Source organism: Orcinus orca, chromosome 9 (genome assembly GCF_937001465.1).
Source record: "Orcinus orca chromosome 9, mOrcOrc1.1, whole genome shotgun sequence".
NCBI classification, from domain to species: Eukaryota; Metazoa; Chordata; class Mammalia; order Artiodactyla; family Delphinidae; genus Orcinus; species Orcinus orca.
The window spans coordinates 3,477,598-3,496,087 of record NC_064567.1 but is presented as its reverse complement, the minus strand read 5'-3'; the positions used below and the strand labels follow the sequence as shown (position 1 = coordinate 3,496,087).

General features: G+C 45.6%; 1 protein-coding gene across 5 annotated transcripts in view; it reads left to right on the top strand.

Moving 5' to 3' along the window:
* DPP6 (dipeptidyl peptidase like 6) overlaps positions 1 to 18,490 on the top strand; it is a 1,028,806-nt gene that overhangs the window by 547,477 nt on the left and 462,839 nt on the right. The window lies entirely within an intron of this gene.

Genomic DNA, 18,490 nt, shown 5'->3' with positions numbered 1-18,490 from the left:
ACCCTCTCCAGCATTTGCTGTTTGTAGATTTTGTGATGATGCCCATTCTAACTGGCGTGAGGTGATACCTCACTGTAGTTTTGATTTGCATTTCTCTAACAATTAGTGATGTTGAGCAGCTTTCCATGTGCTTCTTGGCCATCTGTATGTCTTCTTTGGAGAAACGTCTATTTAGGTCTTCTGCCCATTTTTGGATTGGGTTGTTTGTTTCTTTAATATTGAGCTGCATGAGCTGTTTATATATTTTGGAGATTAATCCTTTGTCCGTTGATTCATTTGTGAATATTTTCTCCCATTCTGAGGGTTGTCTTTATGTCTTGTTTATGGTTTCCTTTGCTGTGCAAAAGCTTTGAAGTTTCACTAGGTCCCATTTGTTTATTTTTGTTTTTATTTCCATTTCTCTAGGAGGTGGATCAAAAAAGATCTTGCTGTGATGTATGCCAAACAGTGTTCTTCCTATGTTTTCCTCTAAGAGTTTTATAGTGTCTGGTCTTACATTTAGGTCTCGAATCCATTTTGAGTTTATTTTTGTGTATGGTGTTGGGGAGTGTTCTAATTTCATTCTTTTACATGTAGCTGTCTAGTTTTCCCAGCACCACTTATTGAAGATACTGTCTTTTCTCCATTGTATATCTTTGCCTCCTTTGTCATAGATTAGTTGACCATAGGTGCATGGGTGTATCTCTGAGCTTTCTATCTTGTTCCATTGATCTATGTTTCTCTTTTTGTGCCAGTACCATATTGTCTTGATTACTGTAGCTTTGTAGTATAGTCTGAAGTCAGGGAGTCTGATTCCTCCAGCTCCATTTTTTCCCCTCAAGACTGCTTTGGCTATTTGGGGTCTTTTGTGTCTCCATGCAAATTTTGAGATGATTTGTTCCAGTACCGTAAAAAATGTCATTGGTAATTTGATAGGGATTGCATTGAATCTGTAGATTGCTTTGGGTAGTGTAGTCATTTTCACAATATTGATTCTTCCAATCTAAGAACATGGTATATCTCTCCATCTGTTGGTATCATCTTTCCATCTGTTTGTATCGTCTTTAATTTCTTTCCTCAGTGTCTTATAGTTTTCTGCATACAGGTGTTTTATTTTTATTATTTATTTATTTTTTTAACATCGTTATTGGAGTATAATTGGTTTACAATGGTGTGTTAGTTTCTGCTTTATAACAAAATGAATCAGCTATACATATACATATATCTTCATATATAGAATTTTTTTAAATCAGTAGGTTTCATGAGTATGAGGTTGAGGAATTGGATGGGGCAGAACCTACTAAAAATAATTAAAAGGGTAAAAAAAAACAAAATTGAAAAAACTGAAGGCAGGTATTACTTCCTAATCATCAAGGTACGCAGTTTTGCCAAGTCTTAGTATAATTTACCCCCTGTGGAACCTTAAAAGTGTCTAAGAACTGTCTTTAGTAACAGAGTTGTCTGATGAGATTGTCAGATTGACTAGAAGGAGTGTGGGCATGAGTGGAAAACTTGCTGGTTTTATTATTTTGCCTTTGAGACATGCTTCTGTGTAATAGGAGGTCGGGTGTTATCAATACTGTCCTGTTACAAGAGAGGGCTCTTCCTTTCCTGGGGAGGACTCATCACTTGAGAGGAAAAGGTTTCCCTAGGTCCATGGAAGTAACTGAGAGATAAGAACATGCAGAATCACATCATGGAGCCCAGCAGCGATTTCCCAGGGTTACTGCCAAGGTGACTGACAGTGACAGAGGTGGACAGGGACCTGGGCTCCTTCCTGAAAGGGGACCCAGCATGTCGCATGATCCCAGCGTCAGCCAAGGCTCCACTGTCACTCAGTCTTCATTGCCATAACATTGAGCCACAGCATGATGGAAAGAAAAAACATTGTGTCCGTTGTTAGTGTAACGTGGGAGTGCGTAATTTACCAAGTTGGAAAATTCCTTCCTTTCGTTTTTCAAGTCTGCTAGTCAGGCTTTCTCAATTGACTCTGACAAATTATTTCTGCATTCATAGTCCTGGCATTTCTAATTTCATTGCTTCTAACAATTTGAAAAGCCATGAACTTGTAAAAATCAGTACCAACGGCTGTTGCATGCTTATGTGCTTCTTAAATATTAATTTCTCATTGAATCTAAAAGCTACAAGTCTATTTTTATGATGTAGTTTTGTTTTCTTAACTTTTTCCCCCCAATTATTGCTAGCATTCCATTTAAAAGAAAGTCAAAGAGGAGCATGTTCAGCATTTTCTTTTAATGAAATTGAGTAGAAGAAGGAAAAAGTAGAAAACCTCAGAGGACATAACAGGAGTAAGGGTAAATATTGCCCCCTGAAACCTTTACTTCAATGGTGTGTGTATGTAATTAGGCTGCCATGTAAAGTGTATTTTATATTGTGGTACGTGAAAAGAATTTGGAAAGCTGTTGGATCATTGTATTAGTTCCGGTAACCTCCTTGCCCAAACCAGACACCAGGTCGGTAAACTCTCTCGTATGTTCTGACCGACACGGGAGCAGCCTGACTTGCATCTGACTCTGTGATGAGTAGCTGGACCAGTGGGTTTCAAAGTGCAGTCCCCAGACCAGCAGCATCAGCATCACTGGGAAACTCGGAAAAGCCAGTTCTCGGGGGTCCTGTCCCCAATCTACTGTGTCAGAAGCTCTGGGTGTGGGCTCAGCAAAGTATGTTTTCACAGCGGTCCAGGTGATGCTCTTCTGATAAGTGGCTGCAGTGGGAACACCTGGCCAGCCAAGGTGTGCAGGTGGTCCATTAACCCCTTACAGAAGACCCATCGCTATACAACATCAATAAGCTCCACAGGCACTTAAGTCTACAAATTAATCTATTGGCGGAGTGTTTTTTTTTCTTTTCATTTTTGTAGCTAAATTTTGTCATTGATGTTGTGCCAGTGGTTACTTGAGTCAGCCCTCAGCAACATCTGGAAGTCCTGAGCTGATGTTTCCCTGGTCCTCCTGTTTGCCCGTCTGCCTCTCTGCTCTCAGCCCAGCCCTGGGCCTCCAGAGCTCCTCTGCTTCTCATAGACTCTACACTCTGCCTGGCTTTTCTGGCCTCACTTCACAGTCCGTGTCTCCCAGCCTCCCTAACTCCTCTGGAAAATGCCCAAGTACACAGCCAGGTGCCCAACTGCTATCATCCAATCCATCCACCCAGGTAGGGTATTCATAATGAAGCAGGTACATGCAGTCAGTCTGAATGTGGCATGCCTGAAGGTAGATGCCAGCAATCTTGGACACACGGGCGGGCTCTTGGGAGGGATTTTGTTTTCTTTGTCGGGTGGGGGCTACAGTGGGGAGCTGGAGGGGAGTGCAGGATGCTCTCACGCTTGTCAGATCAACCCAGGTGGATAATTGCTTTCTCTGCTGGGTCTCAGGCTGGGTCAGCTTTTGTGACACAGTAAAGCCAGCAGTCAAGTCTTGATGGTGACATATGACATTACAGTCCTTTGCTGAATTCAAACCCTTCGTCCATCTGCATCTGTGTGATATCCTGTTCCCGTATCCCCCATCTCTTCTGAAAAATGTTGGCGCAGCAACTTTAGCCAAAGCATTTGAACTTTTGCATGTGACTCAGAACTCATCTGTTTCTTTGCAGAAATATTAGACATCAGTTCTTTCAAGTACTCTTACCTCAGAACCAGATGAAATACTGGCAGAATTTTTCTGACAGTGCTTCATCTATTCTTAATGTTGGTAAACACATCCCACTAGAAGTTGTTCTTCAAGAAATTGAGTGCAGAAATCTGATTACTTCAGCACAAGTAGTTTCTTCTCCCACCAAGGACCGAAGCGTCTTTCAAACTTGAATAATGAAGCAGCTTGAATGAGCTCACCTGAGCGGGCCAAAGCTCTCCCTGTACACTTTCAGATTTTCTGCTTGTCGGAGCCAAAGGTCTGCTCCCGATTCAGGGGAGGTTTCAACTGTCTGACAAAAGAAACCCTCTTTCAACTTCCAATGAAATGCTGAAATGAAAAAAGATCGTTTCATCCTGTTTGGGGAACGGTGGTTCTCCTGAGTAGGCTCAGGCTTCTGAAGAGAAGGTGGGAACAGATGAGGATTTGATGGTCCTGACCTGTGACGGCCGAGGTGCGGACAAGCTGTCCTGGCATCCGGGATTGGCAGGCCTGTGAGTTAGAAGAGGCCCTGTGGACACATTCCCTCCGGGGGTCCCTGAGAAGGGGGCCTGAGTGGGATTTAGGGACAGGTTTCCCGTCCCTAAAGAAGGGCAGGGAGGAGACAGCCAGGTGTGGACCTGGGCAGACACCTACACCACGTGACTGCAGGGGTGACAGAAAAACAATGGAGCCAAAACAAATCTGCAAATCAAGACCTCTCGCACGGACTAGCTGGGGCCCTGCTGGTTGCAGGTTCATCCTCTGCTGTGAATCGCAGTGGTTCGCGGAGGAGGCATGTGACCTGCCAGAAGCCGGAGGTGCCAGGCCCTCCTGGCTGAGTTGCGGTGGGGATGCGCTTATCGAGCTCTTCCGGAAGACAGGCTTTAACTGGACATTGTGTGGGGCAGGATGTCGAGGGGAGGAAGACGAGCACACCCCAGAGTGACGGAGGCTTCAGTCCAGATGGGAACCCACGTGCCCGGGAGGGAGAGCTGTCAGGGAGGGTTTGGGGTGAGTCAGAGAGAAAACCTCTTACTGGAGACTGGCCCGGGGTCAGCCCGTGTGGAGACGTCTGTTTGCTTTTAGGTTGTTGGATCACGTTCTTCAGGCAGAAATCATTTCAAGTAACCTGGACTTGGAAAACTGGCACTCCCCCACCATAGACGTGTGTGCAAGCATAACGCAGGCCGATTAGGGCCGTCTTCCTGGGTGATTTGAAAAGGGACCACAGGATGTCTTATTGGGAATGAGGTCATCATAGAGAACAGTTTTCTTTTTAAAAAATTATTTATTTATTTATTTTTGGCTGTGTTGGGTCTTCGTTGCTGCGCACGGACTTCCTCTAGTTGCGGCGAGCGGGGGCTACTCTTTGTCGCGGCGCGCGGGCTTCTCCTTGCGGTGGCTTCTCTTGTTGCGGAGCACAGGCTTTAGGTGCGTGGGCTTTGGTAGTTGTGGCACGTGGGCTCAGTAGTTGTGGCTCACGGGCTCTAGAGTGCAGGCTCAGTAGTTGTGGCGCACGGGCTTAGCTGCTCCGCGGCATGGGGGATCTTCCCGGACCAGGGCTCGAACCCGTGTCCCCTGCATTGGCAGGTGGATTCTTAACCACTGCACCACCAGGGAAGTCTGAGAGCAGCTTCCTGAAAGGGAAGGTGAGCGCCAGGTCAATTGTCCAGCGCGGGCTGCTCCCCACCACGGACCACACCCGCATCAGCCGTCCCCCAGGTTGTGGCACTGAGATCACTGGCGTGACCTGAGTATGGCAGTGGTCATGCATCCGATTTCCAGCCCATTTCCCTGACTGGTGGCAGAGACAGTGCTGACACTGCTGATTTACCTGTTGGGCCATGGAGCCAAGACACTGTGGAGGTCCAAAGGTGCTTTTTAAAAAATTACTTCCTGGGAAGAAAAAGGAGTTGTTATTCATGCCTTAGTTGAAGTGGTCCAAATTTAATTTCCAAAGAAAAGCCAAAGGAGATGGCTAAACCTAGAAAGGGGGTAATTGCAGTAGGAAGGAGAGGGCTGTGAACAGCTGGCGGTCCACGGTGCGGATCCTGTTAGGTGAAGGTGTTGCTAGGTGACCGTGGGATGTGGAGGTCAGGCACACGTGAGGCGGAGGCATTTATAGATGGATTTCTTACAGGGCGTTCCACACGTGGTGACAGACCTCCTCCCCTGCCTCCCAGGCTGAGCTGCTCCAGACAGGACCAGACTCACCAAATCAGCAGGGCCGCTTAGGCTGATGCTGGCCCTGGTCACATCTGACCACCTTCTGCTCACCCTCAGCAAAGTCCTTTCATCCTTTTCCTGCAGGATCCCTTCACTCTGTCCTTTTCTTTCTCCTCATACTTTCACCTTGTTGTCTTCCAAGGATGAGCAGAAAAATGACCTTTCATGCGATTAATAAAATTAACGATAGTATTCGTTGTGCACCTGAAGGGAGGAAACTTAGAAAACAGAGAGCGAGAACCAAAAGATTCAGTATCTGTGCACTGCCTCTCCCTCGGTAGGACCAGCCTTCAAGAAAACGTAAAAATAACTAATTCGATTTGATTGTTTTTATTTGATGGGTAGTTACTAGGACAGGTCCCTGTGTCTCCAAAAGGAAGAGGAGGTCATGATGTTTAGGCTGCTCCGAGGGGTCTGTCATGCAATGATGGGCACCTGATCGAACACGTGCATTTCACAGATGCCGTCTCCTCCCTCGTCAACTGCTTCTCACTGTCAAGGGACACAACTTGTGCTTCACCGGGAGCCGTGTGGAATCGGCAGGTGGATCGTAAATTTTTCAAACCATATTTCTGTATGTGCTCATTTTTTTTTAAAAAAAGTTCATTGTGGTAAAACATACATAACATAAAATGTACCACTACAACCATGTTTAAATGTACAGTTCTGTGGCAAGAAGTACAGTCACGCTGTTGTGCAAGCATCCCCGCCATCCAAAGCCAGAGCTCTTTCACCCTGCAAAAGTGAAACTCTGTCCCATTAAACACTACCTGCCCGTCCCCTCCCCCAGCCCCTGGCCCCCACCATCTACTTTCTGTCTCTGTGAATTTGATTCCTGCTGGTCCCTCATATATGTGGGATCACACAGTGTTCCTCCTTTTGTGACTGGTTATTTCATAATGTCTTCAGGGTTCATCCACGCTGTAGCAGGTGTCAGAATCTCCTTCCTTTTTAAAGCTGTAAGGGCTTATTTTTAACTGGTTGACTTGTAAACAGAAATTCTGGAAACCAGCCTATTTTCATGCAGGAGATCCTTTGAGCTTCCAGAAGTATGATTGAATCTGTCCTAATGAGGGCAGGTGAAGAAACCACAGGTTTTGGAGTCGGACAGACGAGTTGGATCCCTGGCCCCGTGACCACTAGCTGTGTGACCTTGGAGAAGTTGTTTGATCTCTTTTAGTTTCACGTTTATAAAACCAGGATAATATTAGTAAATACCTCATAGTGTCATGTGGCCCACGTGAGCAGAGGTTCATAAAACACTTAGCTTGGCTTGCAAAGTATTGGCTGTCCTTGTGGTGTGAGGGTCATCATTGCCACTGTTTGGGAGTCATTTTAAGAAAAAAGGGCAGGTTCCTTATTATATTTTTATGACAACTGCTACGCAAATGCATCGATACATGCAGACCATGCAAGGACTTCGCATCCCCTGTTCTAAACAGGGAACAGGGTTAACTGGTCCTTTGTCTTTTCACTTCCCATTGTGAGAGAGGGGCCAGCATTATAGTTTGAATTAATTCTCTCCACAAGCATATATTAAGTAATTATCACATGCCAGATACTCTGAAGGCCCTGTAGACACAGCAATGATCAATAGGGACCTGGTCCTGAAGGCAATGAACTTGCAGACACTATACCTGTGTTTAGGTGGGGGGGTTACTTTAAAGAAAACTAAAGCACAATAAGAGTATCAGGAATAAGAGAGTGAACAGTCAGACGGATGTGCAAGAAATGCTGCTTTGAGGAGGTGACATTTGAGCAAGGACTGGCATGAAATCAGGGGGTAGATTATGAAGAGCCCTGGGGGATGGGCTCTGAGCAGAGGGGAGAGCAAACTCGAGAGCCCCTGGGTGGCTGTAGGTTTGGCTCTTCCCCAGGGTAGGAAGCAGACGACACGGCTGGGCCCTAAAGAACTGGGCAGAGTGTAGCAAATGGAGTTAGGCAGACACAGGAAGGCTTTATGGGCCATAGATTTCTATCCATTGACCTTCATTTACCCCATTTTATTATAAGCCTTGTTATAGACTGCATGTTTGTGTCCCCCTCAAAATTCACATGTTGAAGCCCTAATCCCCATGTAGTGATTTGGAGATGCTCCTTTGGGTGGGAATTAGGGTTAGGTGAGGTCACGAGGGTGGGGCCCCAGGATGGGATTAGTGTCCTTAGATGAGAGTTCTCTCTCTGGGCACCATCTGCAAGCCAGGAGAAAAGTTCTCACCAGGAACTGAATCTGCCAGCATCTTGACCTTAGATTTCCAGCCTGCAGAGCTATGAGAAGTAAACATCTGATGTTTAAGCACCCCAGCCTCTGGTGTTTTGTTATGGCCGCCTGAGCTGACTAGGACAAGTCTTTTGTTCTCTGAATGATTCACATCATGTCCCGAGGCCCACACTTTCTCTACGATTCCCACCAACTTTTTAAACAAATACCTGCCTTTTGATAAGTGGACACTGTGTTAAAGGGAGGAAGAGTCAAAGAACTTCCCACTTCTGGACAGATCCACTCACCTGCCTGGTCACTTGAGGAGAAACCAGGTCGGTCCCAGGTGTGACTGGCCCCCTCCCCCAGCCCCCAGACCAGAGCTGCTTGGCTCCCCAGCCTCCTGAAGTGTGTGCATTTGCACTCGACCATAGACTCATGCTGGGCAGCTTTCTTGCTCATCTGGTGCCTTCGGGCCTCTGCCAGCATCGGGCAATTTGGTGGACATGTGGAGATTTCCGTGTGCGGGAAGGGCTGCTGGGCCGCGGACTTGAGCAGATGGTGGTCATTACCGGTGCCAACGTGTGACCAAGCTTAACTGCGCTGGAAGGGCTGAGGCTGTTGATGCTTGCTCCATCCTCAGGCCCTACTTAAAAAATACTTTTAGTGGAAAATGATTCAATATACGAGGCAGCACCAGCCTATAAAATGTCACGCTGTCAGTAAATGCTGACAGTTTCAGCACCCCTGTGTTTTAACAACTATTTCTAATACTTAGAAATACATCATCTCTGATTAATCATCATGTGGTTAAAAGGGAGACGGGTTATCCTTCTCAGTAGATAAAAACTAAACATTATGAGACTTAAAATTTTGCAGCTCTGCTAAAATTGCATGTAGCGATGCCCATGAATATGTGAAGCGTGTAAAAAAATACTTGTGCATCCTGTGGAAGAAACTTCAGTCAGTTCTGTTTGCATACAGTGAGCCCTCGGGGTTAACTGACTTACAACAGTAGCTTCAGGTTTGCACGCAGTGGTCCACCTGCTTCCAACATCATGGCTCTCGCTGGAGCCGTTCTGTCTGACCACCGGCCCATAAAGCTGATCTCTCTGGTTAAGAGTGTGCAGCTTGGACCTCATGAATTCAGAGAACTCAAGCCCATATAATAGGCTTTAATCCCCTATATTAGTATGTTGTAATTTGGCCCCTAACTGGAGGATTTTCTCCTCTTATTGTGTGGCACAGTTGGAATAGTATATAGTTTTCCCGCATTTTGCTTTTTGAGAAAGTCGGTAATTCTATATTATATTCCTCACCTGGTGGGGGATGCGGGGAGGACGCCTCAGTTGTATTGGGAGTCTTACTGTGTCTTATAGCAAACCTTTTTTGTGACAAAGAAGTCAAATAAATAACAATAATCATAACCCTCATAATAACAACTAATAGCTATTGAATACGTATTATGTGCTAAGGGGAGTTATAAGCAGTTTTATTGTGTTAACTCACAATTCTCATAACAACCATAGGGGACAGGTATTCTTACCCACATTTTGCATTTGAAGAACTGAGGCCCTGAGTGATTGTGTTTCATTTGAACAGTTAGTGGCAGAGCTGAGACAAAAGCCAGTCCAGACACTCAATCATTATTTAATCTAGCTTCTAGAACATGCACTTGAATGAATTCCTTGTAGACCTGACCACTTGAGCCACTGGGGCACCTGCATTGGATTTCCAGGTGAGCTGAGCAGCTATGAAAATCTGGGTGCAGAGCTCAACCCCGTCGCTTGTTGTTGTAAAAGGGGAACTTCATCTTAATTCTAGGTTGGGATCTTAGGGTGTGTCTTCTGGACATAATAGAAGTACCTCTTAATAATTTTAAATAAGCTTCTTATTAGTGTATAGAAATAGGGTATGGTAAGGTCTTTTTGAGGGTAGAAGCTGTGTCTACTTTACTCTTTCCTTCCCAGGACCCAGCAAAATGATGAGGCCACTCAAATGTTTCTGAGTGAATGTTAGCCATTTTTCAAAGCTGCAGGATTTTATACAACACTTTCTACCTATTGCCAGACATTTTTCTCCAAGTACTGATAGTTTATTCAGCATGTGGAAGCGGCAAAGTAGAATAAGCTGATGTATCTTTTCAGAGGGAGAAGTAAAGAAATTGGAAGTAGTAATGTAAAAATAGATATACTATCAAACTACCATCAAAAAGTAAGAGATGGATTTAAGGCCCTAGAGAAAAACATGCTGATGTGACAACCTGCCTCCAAGCAGTGCCCTAGTCAGAGGTCACACAGACTCCCAGAACAAGCAGCTCCCTGGGTTGCAACAGTGAATTTTTAGATCTAAAATTTTGCTTTAAGATTTTTAAGGTTTTTTAAGACTTTTTAAGATTTTAAGATTTTTTAAGATTTTAAGGTTTTTTAAGGTTTACCTTAAAAAATGTGAGCAGTGTAAAGAGGATGAAGACTCTTTTTCAGAAGAATGTTCTCTAATAAATAGAGAAAACATTATGGATTTGGAAAATTATGATTTTGCAGTTCCCAATACCATAAGTGATCCAGGGAAAAATCATTAAGTGACAGGTTGGGGAATAAGATAGCCACAAACTCTTGAAGTATCATTCCATAGATTCTTACTAATTAAAAATGGGAAAATGAAATTACCTTTCTAATGGAGAGATCTAATGAATATCACTTAACCAAGTGGTCAAACTCAGTATTGCCAATGTTGGAACAAAATATGTGCTTCTTGGTATGATGCAATCAGCAATCCACAGCATTCCTTATGTAATATTGCCAAGAATGTTCAGGTGATGGATAAAGAAGATGTGGCACATATATACAGTGGAATATTAGCCATAAAAAGAAACGAAACTGAGTTATTTGTAATGAGGTGGGTGGACCTAGAGACTCTCATACAGAGTGAAGTAAGTCAGAAAGAGAAAAACAAATACCATATGCTAACACATATATATGGAAGATTAAAAATAAATGGTTCTGAAGAACTTAGGGGCAGAACAGGAATAAAGACGCAGACATAGAGAATGGACTTGAGGACACGGGGAGGGGGAAGGGTAAGCTGGGATGAAGTGAGAGAGTGGCATGGACATATATACACTACCAAATGTAAAATAGCTAGCTAGTGGGAAGCAGCGACATAGCCCAGGGAGATCAGCTTGGAGCTCTGTGGCCACCTAGAGGGGTGGGATAGGGAGGGTGGGAGGGAGACGCAAGAGGGAGGAGATACGGGGATTATATGTATATGTATATGTATAGCTGATTCACTTTGTTATACAGCAGAAACTAACACACCATTGTAAAGCAATTATACTCCAATAAAGATGTTAAAAAAAAAAGAATGTTCAAGTGAATCTAATCATGAGAAAATAATCGGATGAATCCAGATTGTGGGACTTTCTGAAAGATGACAAGCCTGGATCCATAAAAACAAAACAAAACAAAACAAAAAACAATGTCATCATGAAAAACAAAATAAACAAACTAAAAAGTGCTGAGGTGGGGAGAGGGAGGATATATTAAGTTAAAAGAGATAAAATAGAATAAACAACAAGGGCAAAACATTAACTGTGATTGGTTGCTTGATAAAAAGAAATAGATATAAAAGACATTTTGAAAAAATTAGGGAATCTGAATAGGGCTCTATATTATTGCTAAATATTTTAAGTGTTATAACGTAGGGATGATGGTATTGGCTGTGATAGTGTAGGAGAATGCCCTTGTTAAGAAATTCATGCTGAACTGTTTGTGGGTGGTGTTTGTAAGTGACTTTCAAATTAGCAGGGAAAGTCTGTGTGTATGTATGTACCTACACATGTATGTTGCAGATAGATGTATGTGTATTTATAGAGAGAGTACACAAGCATAAATGCAGTAAAATGTTAACAACTGTGATGTCTCCGTGAAGTCTATACAGGTGTTCATTGCACTGTTTATTCTCCTTTTCCCTAGCTTCATGATTCTTCAAAAGAAAAAGGGTTGGGGCAGGTGGCGGGAGGTGATGTCTGTGCAGAGCAGATGAGGCTGCCGGTGGGAAAATGTCAGGCTGGGTCCTGGTAGGATCACCTGCCTCCTCTAAAACACCCTGTTCTTGGGGGATGGATGTGTTTCATTGCTTTGGGGGCGCAGAGGGAGCATCCATTTGCGATTTTTCTTTCCTCTGAGCTGTGAATCTCCAGTGGTCAGAGGACGGGTTTGGCAGGGGTGGTGGGCTGTTTGTGAAGCTTCTCGAGTTGTGTCCTGTGTGGGGCACAGGCCCCGGGTCAGTCCCTGCCTGGTGCCAGCATCTCTGACTTCTGGGCACACCTGGCCCTATGTTTTCTAGGGAAGCATGTTTTATCTTAGCTTCTTCCCCAGGTGAGCAGATGGGGTAGGTACTGTGGTCAACACCTTTGAGAGGTGGAGATGGGCAGAGAGGGTGAAGGCGCCCAGAAATCACACACTGTACAGGGTCCACAGCAGAGTAGTGTCCACCCACTCATCTGTGTCCAGCCTCACCCAAACCTGTCTGCCCGCGTGTGGGAGAGGAACACTGATGCTGTGGGTGTGTCACAGGCGACGTCGGAAAGGTGGGCTTGGACACAAACATGAACGTTTCTAGCGGGCTTTGCATCTTACTTTCACAGCACAATGCTTCCATACTCTGGGTCTCAAATGCCACTGAGCAAACCCGAGAACTGCTGCCACTCAGAGGCATCCAGCATCCTGTCCCCTGCCTGCCTTTCCTCCTGTGCCTTCATTTCCTTTGCAGGCATAAGTATTTTAAAGGAAGGGAGGGAGCTAACAGGTAGTGTTGTCAGTATCTCAAAATTTTGACAGTGAGCCCACATAAAAAAAAAATCTTTGTACAGCAACCATGCATGTATGTGGGTTTGTGTGTGTATATATATATGTGTATATATATCTGCATGCAGGGGGACCTATAGATGTGTATATATCAGTGTGTGTGTATGTTTTTTTAAATACATGATACAAAAGTTTTATCAAACAAGCCTTACACTTATTCTTTGATGTTTATTAATATGCTTCCTTTTTTAAAGAGATGTTGCTGGTTGAGACCTCCTAAGTTGAGTTCACAATTTACAGATTGAAAAATGGATTAAGTAACACGGATAACATAGAAAAATCTAATAAATAGTGGAACAGGGGTGTGAAACCGATTCTGTATAGTGTGTGTGTTTCATTAGATAAGTGTATTTATATGTATTTGCATGTGTTTGTGTGTGTGTGTATGCTCGTGTGTGTGTGTATGTGCCGGCCTGTGTATATATTTACATTTGTATTTGCAGTGAATGCGGTATAGCCGTTAGCTCAATGCGTGTTTCTCTCCTTCTTTGGGGTGAGGGCCTATCAAAGCTGTGGGTGAATTTGTCCTTGGTGCCTGAACTTCTGCTCTATTTCTCCCCAAGTGTAATGTGATGACACAGAGAGGCCCCGTGCTTCATCCGAGACGGGGTGGCTGTGTGATGCACCAGGAAGGGAATCTGGAGGACAGACTGCATCCCGGTGAAATTACAAGCAAACTGGGTTTTTATGTCTAGGGGAGGGGCTCTCTGCTTTGGGGAGCCTATTTGTCACGCACTAATCTTGCTGAAACAGCAGCAGTGTGTGCATATTTATGGCGTGCCGGGACTGCAGGCATGCTCACCAGTGGCTCTCTCCGTAGAGCGTGGCCTGCGGCCAGGGATGCTCTGAGTCTGGGTCTGGGTCTGGTGGTGCAGAGCGTCCTTGGGCAAAGGATGGCCAACTTGTGTTTCAAGTTTCTTACTTTTGAAATGACTATCACTGACTGATGGTGTCCTTGTCAAGGTGTCATCAGAACTTTAATTAGCTATTGAGGCAGCCTAGCAGATATGCCTGCTTTGGTAGGAATTTTCATTTTCCCAAGTTCAAGGGTTTGTCCTGTATAATTTTCCAATCAATAGAATAACGATGGCAGTAGTAGTAGTGGTAATAATAATAACAACAAACCCTCACTGTGAGCTCAACTCAGTGCAAAGTGCTTTTGTGCATTTTTTCCCTTTATTCATTAGTAGAGAGTAAACTCAATAGTTACATGCTTTCATTGTTTCCCTTCTTTTCCACCTGTGGTTGGTGGCATATATTTCAATATTCATCTTGAAAAACTCAAACCTGCCAAACCATATCAGAGGGAGAATTATTAGCCGATCAGATTCAGTGTATCACAATGAACTTGGTGATAAAGTGGAACATAATTCACAGACTACACCTGGCGTAGTCACACATGTGACTATTTCTGGCAAAGCCCAGAGTGAATAATCAGAAAACTATTAATCCATTCTCAGGCTGAAGTTGAAAGGTAAATGAGCACATACTTGGAATTCCTATATCATGCCTTTCTGAACGGAATACTACAGACTCACAAAATACCCTAATTTCCTGTCCCTCACTTTGTAGCCCCCCGCTCTCCATTTGCCTTTTGGATCCTCCCGTTAATAGAAACACTCACATTTTTGTGCCTATTTTTAAACATTATTTGATGCTTAAGTGTTTCCTGTGGATTGCCTTCTAGGGCATATGCTGATTATTCCTACATGCAAAGTATTTTAATATATGGAAGTTATATGCACTGTTGATAATTATATGAAAAAATACAGCGGAGCTTTTTGTCTCCTTATGACTTATGACTCAACAGTTTAAAAAACGTTAGTGAATTATTTAAAATAATCACTGTCTCGTAGAGCTGTGAAAGGATTCTTAAACTTCCTTGGCGAGGGCCTAGGACCACCTGACACCCCCGGGTGATAGGCTTACAGTCACTCTCAATCCACGAGCATTGAGCAGCTGTTTTACGAAGACGTTCAGCTGGGAACTTTGTACATGGATCTCGTTGAACCCTTACATGTATTGTGTGGTTGTCTTCATTTGACAGTTGAGGTCAGAGAGCTGAACAAGGGCATTGGTATGTGTTGCTAGGACTCAGATGCAGAGCTTTGTAAAGGCAAAGACTGTGCCTTCTAAGGATGGAGAGAGTGGCATCCCCTGGCCTTCAGGAAGGTTATAATCGATGTCAGGAAACGAGGCAGAAAGGCATCAAGAGTAGAAGACAATTTAAGGCATCCTTACGAGAAACGGCACCAACTGCAGATGTGTGCCTCTGGGAGAAGGAGGTCCCTGGGGTCCAGAAGCATTCAGGGAAGACTTGCAGAGGAGCCTGAACTTGGGCAGACACCTGAATGCTGGAGAGGATTTGGGAGGGGGGAACAGACGGACAAGGGGAGGGCAGTGCCTGGAGGAGGCTGGAAGACCAGCCCGCAGGGCCACTGAGAACAAGACGAAAAACCTTCTCATACTACGGTTGACCCTTGAACAAAGCGGGTTTGAACTGTGCGGGTCCACTTACAAGTGGATATTTTTCAACAGTAAATACTTCAGGACGGCATGGTCCATGATTGGTTAAATTTGAGGAGCTGCAGATACAGAGGGTCGGCTCTAAATTATACACGGATTAAGCCCCCAAGTTGTTCAAGGGTCAACTGTACATCACGTCGGCTCACTCTCTTGCTAAATTATCCATTTTTTAGGGAAAACCACTGAGAATCAGATGAGCGTATTAACTGAGTTTTATTTCCAAGAAATAAAAGTGTTACTTTTTAAACTAGACATTTTCCATCAAACACTTAGCTCCATGCCTACTCCACGCAAGATGAGTGGTCTGGCATCACTCTGCTCCCCCGTCCACCTCATCCATCAGTCCATGTTTATCAGTTTCTACAGGGAAAGGAGGCAAAGCTGATGGGAGTGGGATTCCAGATCAGATTCTTCCCCCAATTGCCGAGAAAGTCATTTAATCTTTGCGAGACAAAATTCCTTCCTGTGTCAGTTGACATGCTAAATATTATGTCATTGGGCTGTTGTGAGGTTCAGATGAGATCCTGGTGGGCACAGGCTATGACACGCCCAGAATTACGGCTCTGCCCAGCTGAGATTCATCAGTAGAGGTTTGCTTCCCATGGATGGCACCTGTGTACAGAGGAATTCTTCGGAACAGTGACAGAATCTTACACAGAAACTGGTGTCAGGGAGCATTCATGGAGAAAGCTAAAAGGATGGTGTTTGACTACCCAATAAACAGGGCCCTGGGGGGGGGGGTAGGCAGGCAGGAGGGTGGTCTCTCCCAGCCGTTGAACAGGGCCCTGGGCGGGGGGGTAGGCAGGCAGGAGGGTGGTCTCTCCCAGCCTTTGAACAGCGACAGCTTTGATGAGCTCACCAGATACTTTTAGACAGAAAGCAGGAAGTACCGCAGAATCACATTTTTTGTTTCCCCTGATTGTGGGCTGGTCTTCATGATATCATTCTTCCAGAATGCCAATCCTTTCTAGCAGAATTACAGGGTATATTTTTGAAAAGTGTTACTAGTGCCTTTTTCAGTCTCTGTGGCCTTCTGAGGTATTTTTAAAGACATGGACTGGATTGACACACCGAATCTTGGTGGATTCTATTGGTGTCTCTGCCCTGTCTTCCCTGATGTGGCAAACAGGATCACATCACCTTTCTAAACTCTACAGGAGATATTCCGAGAGTCTGTATTTATATATGTAACATTTCTTTCATTGCAACAATCCAGGATGCCTTGGTGTTTCTGATGCCCCACGTTGCCTGGGAGCATCTTCATCCCGGGATAAGTTCACGGTTGTCTCCGTCTGTCTCCTCCATGGAATACTTGCCCATCGGCTCCACCAGATCCAGATCTCACTGGACGTTATGGCAGTACTGGCATTGCTTCAGGCTTCAGACTTTGCATAGATGAGTGTGGAAGTTACATAAACCCCCCTTGACAACCAAGGTCAAGGAGTAGGCAACTTTTATAAAACAAAGGGGACTCCAGATCTTCACCGGATCATTCTGTTTAATGCATAAGAAGTAGGTTAACTCAGGAGAAGAGATGCAAAAACCTCACCTAATTAGAGAAAGCAGAGGAGAATCAAAGTGGCAGTGGTTCCAAATATATGACACTTATTGGCGCCTCCATGGAGCTGGGACAGGACTGAAGGAAGCAGCACCTTCCCTGTGTAATTACAGTGCAGAGGAACGAGCAGATGACCAAAGACAGGAAGACTTCAGAATGGGGTTCTGGGTGGAGTGAGCAAGTATTCAGAATGTAGAAGCCAGAGTGGTGAGAAATGGCCATGTTACAGGGGCCAGGATGTGGACATGGGAGAGGACATGGTCAGAGGATGAAAGAGTGAGAAGAAAAAACTAACCTATAAAAACTTCGAGCACATCATCTTAGCTCTAGAATTAGGTCTTTCTTGGTCTGTGAACCCCAGGCAACTTCTGAAAGTGACATACATCATTAACCAAGAGGCAGAAGAAGGCAGTCATTCATTTCAGCAAACATCTGTGGGTCGCTACAAAACGTCGGAATTTGGAGCAGAGAAAGGTTTATTGCTGGGCCCTGCAAGGAGACGGGTGGCTCATGCCTTAAAGACCCTGAACTCTCCCCAAAGCTTTAAGCAAAGCCCTTTTACAGGAAAGGTGAGGGAGGGGCGTGGTTAGTTGTTGCAGACTTCTTGGTGTGAGATCCTTTGTTCTTGAGGTCAGGTCACAGTCAGCTCATCGTGTTCCTGTAAATCTCCACCAAAACAAATGTCATCTCTGTTCTGACGAGAAAGAGCAAGGTCCCAAGGCTCAACTTTCACCCTCCGAGGTCCACGTCCTGGCTAAGAGGAGGGGGTCCCTGCGTGGGCCAGTCACCCTGCCAGGGGACGTTCACCCAGCACCCAGGCTGCGTCCTCCCGCCAGTGCCCCGGCTCTGCTGAAGAGACAGCTCTCAGCTGGCAGCGCCCTCAGGGCCAGGTCCCCAGGCCTTGCCCAGCCATCATCACTGAGGGAGCCAGGCGTCCGCGATCCATCTTCTCAAGCCGCCCAAACGGCAGGGGCGGGTCCGGTGGACCAGGCGATGCAGACCCATGCAGACTGCCGCCACCGCCATCAGGTCTCAGAGCTGGGGATGCAGAGAGGTTTGCCGCCGCCTCGAGCCCTGGACCCAGCACTGGCCTTGGCCAGGGCTCTCGGGCCCTGCAGGACACAGGCTGTCCCTGGGCCCCCAGCCCACCCACCGGCCCGAGGCCGGAGGGCCTGGAGGGCCCCGAGGGCCCCGGGGAGAAGGCGCGATATGCCTCTCACTACACTCTCCGCCCAAGGATCGCTGCAACGCTGACCCTCGGCGGAGCGCGACCTCTAACTGCCCAGATCCAGGTTTCACGCCAGCGGTCTCGAGCTAAGCGTCTGTTTCGCGCCAGCGGTCTCGAGCTAAGCGTCTGTCTCGCGCTAACTGTCTGGAACTAAGGGTCTGTCTCGCATTAACGGTCTCGCGCTGAGGGTCCGTCTCGCGTTCAGTGTCTCGAGCTGAGGGTCCGTCTCGCGTTCAGTGTCTCGCGCTGAGGGCCCGTCTCGCGTTGTCTCGA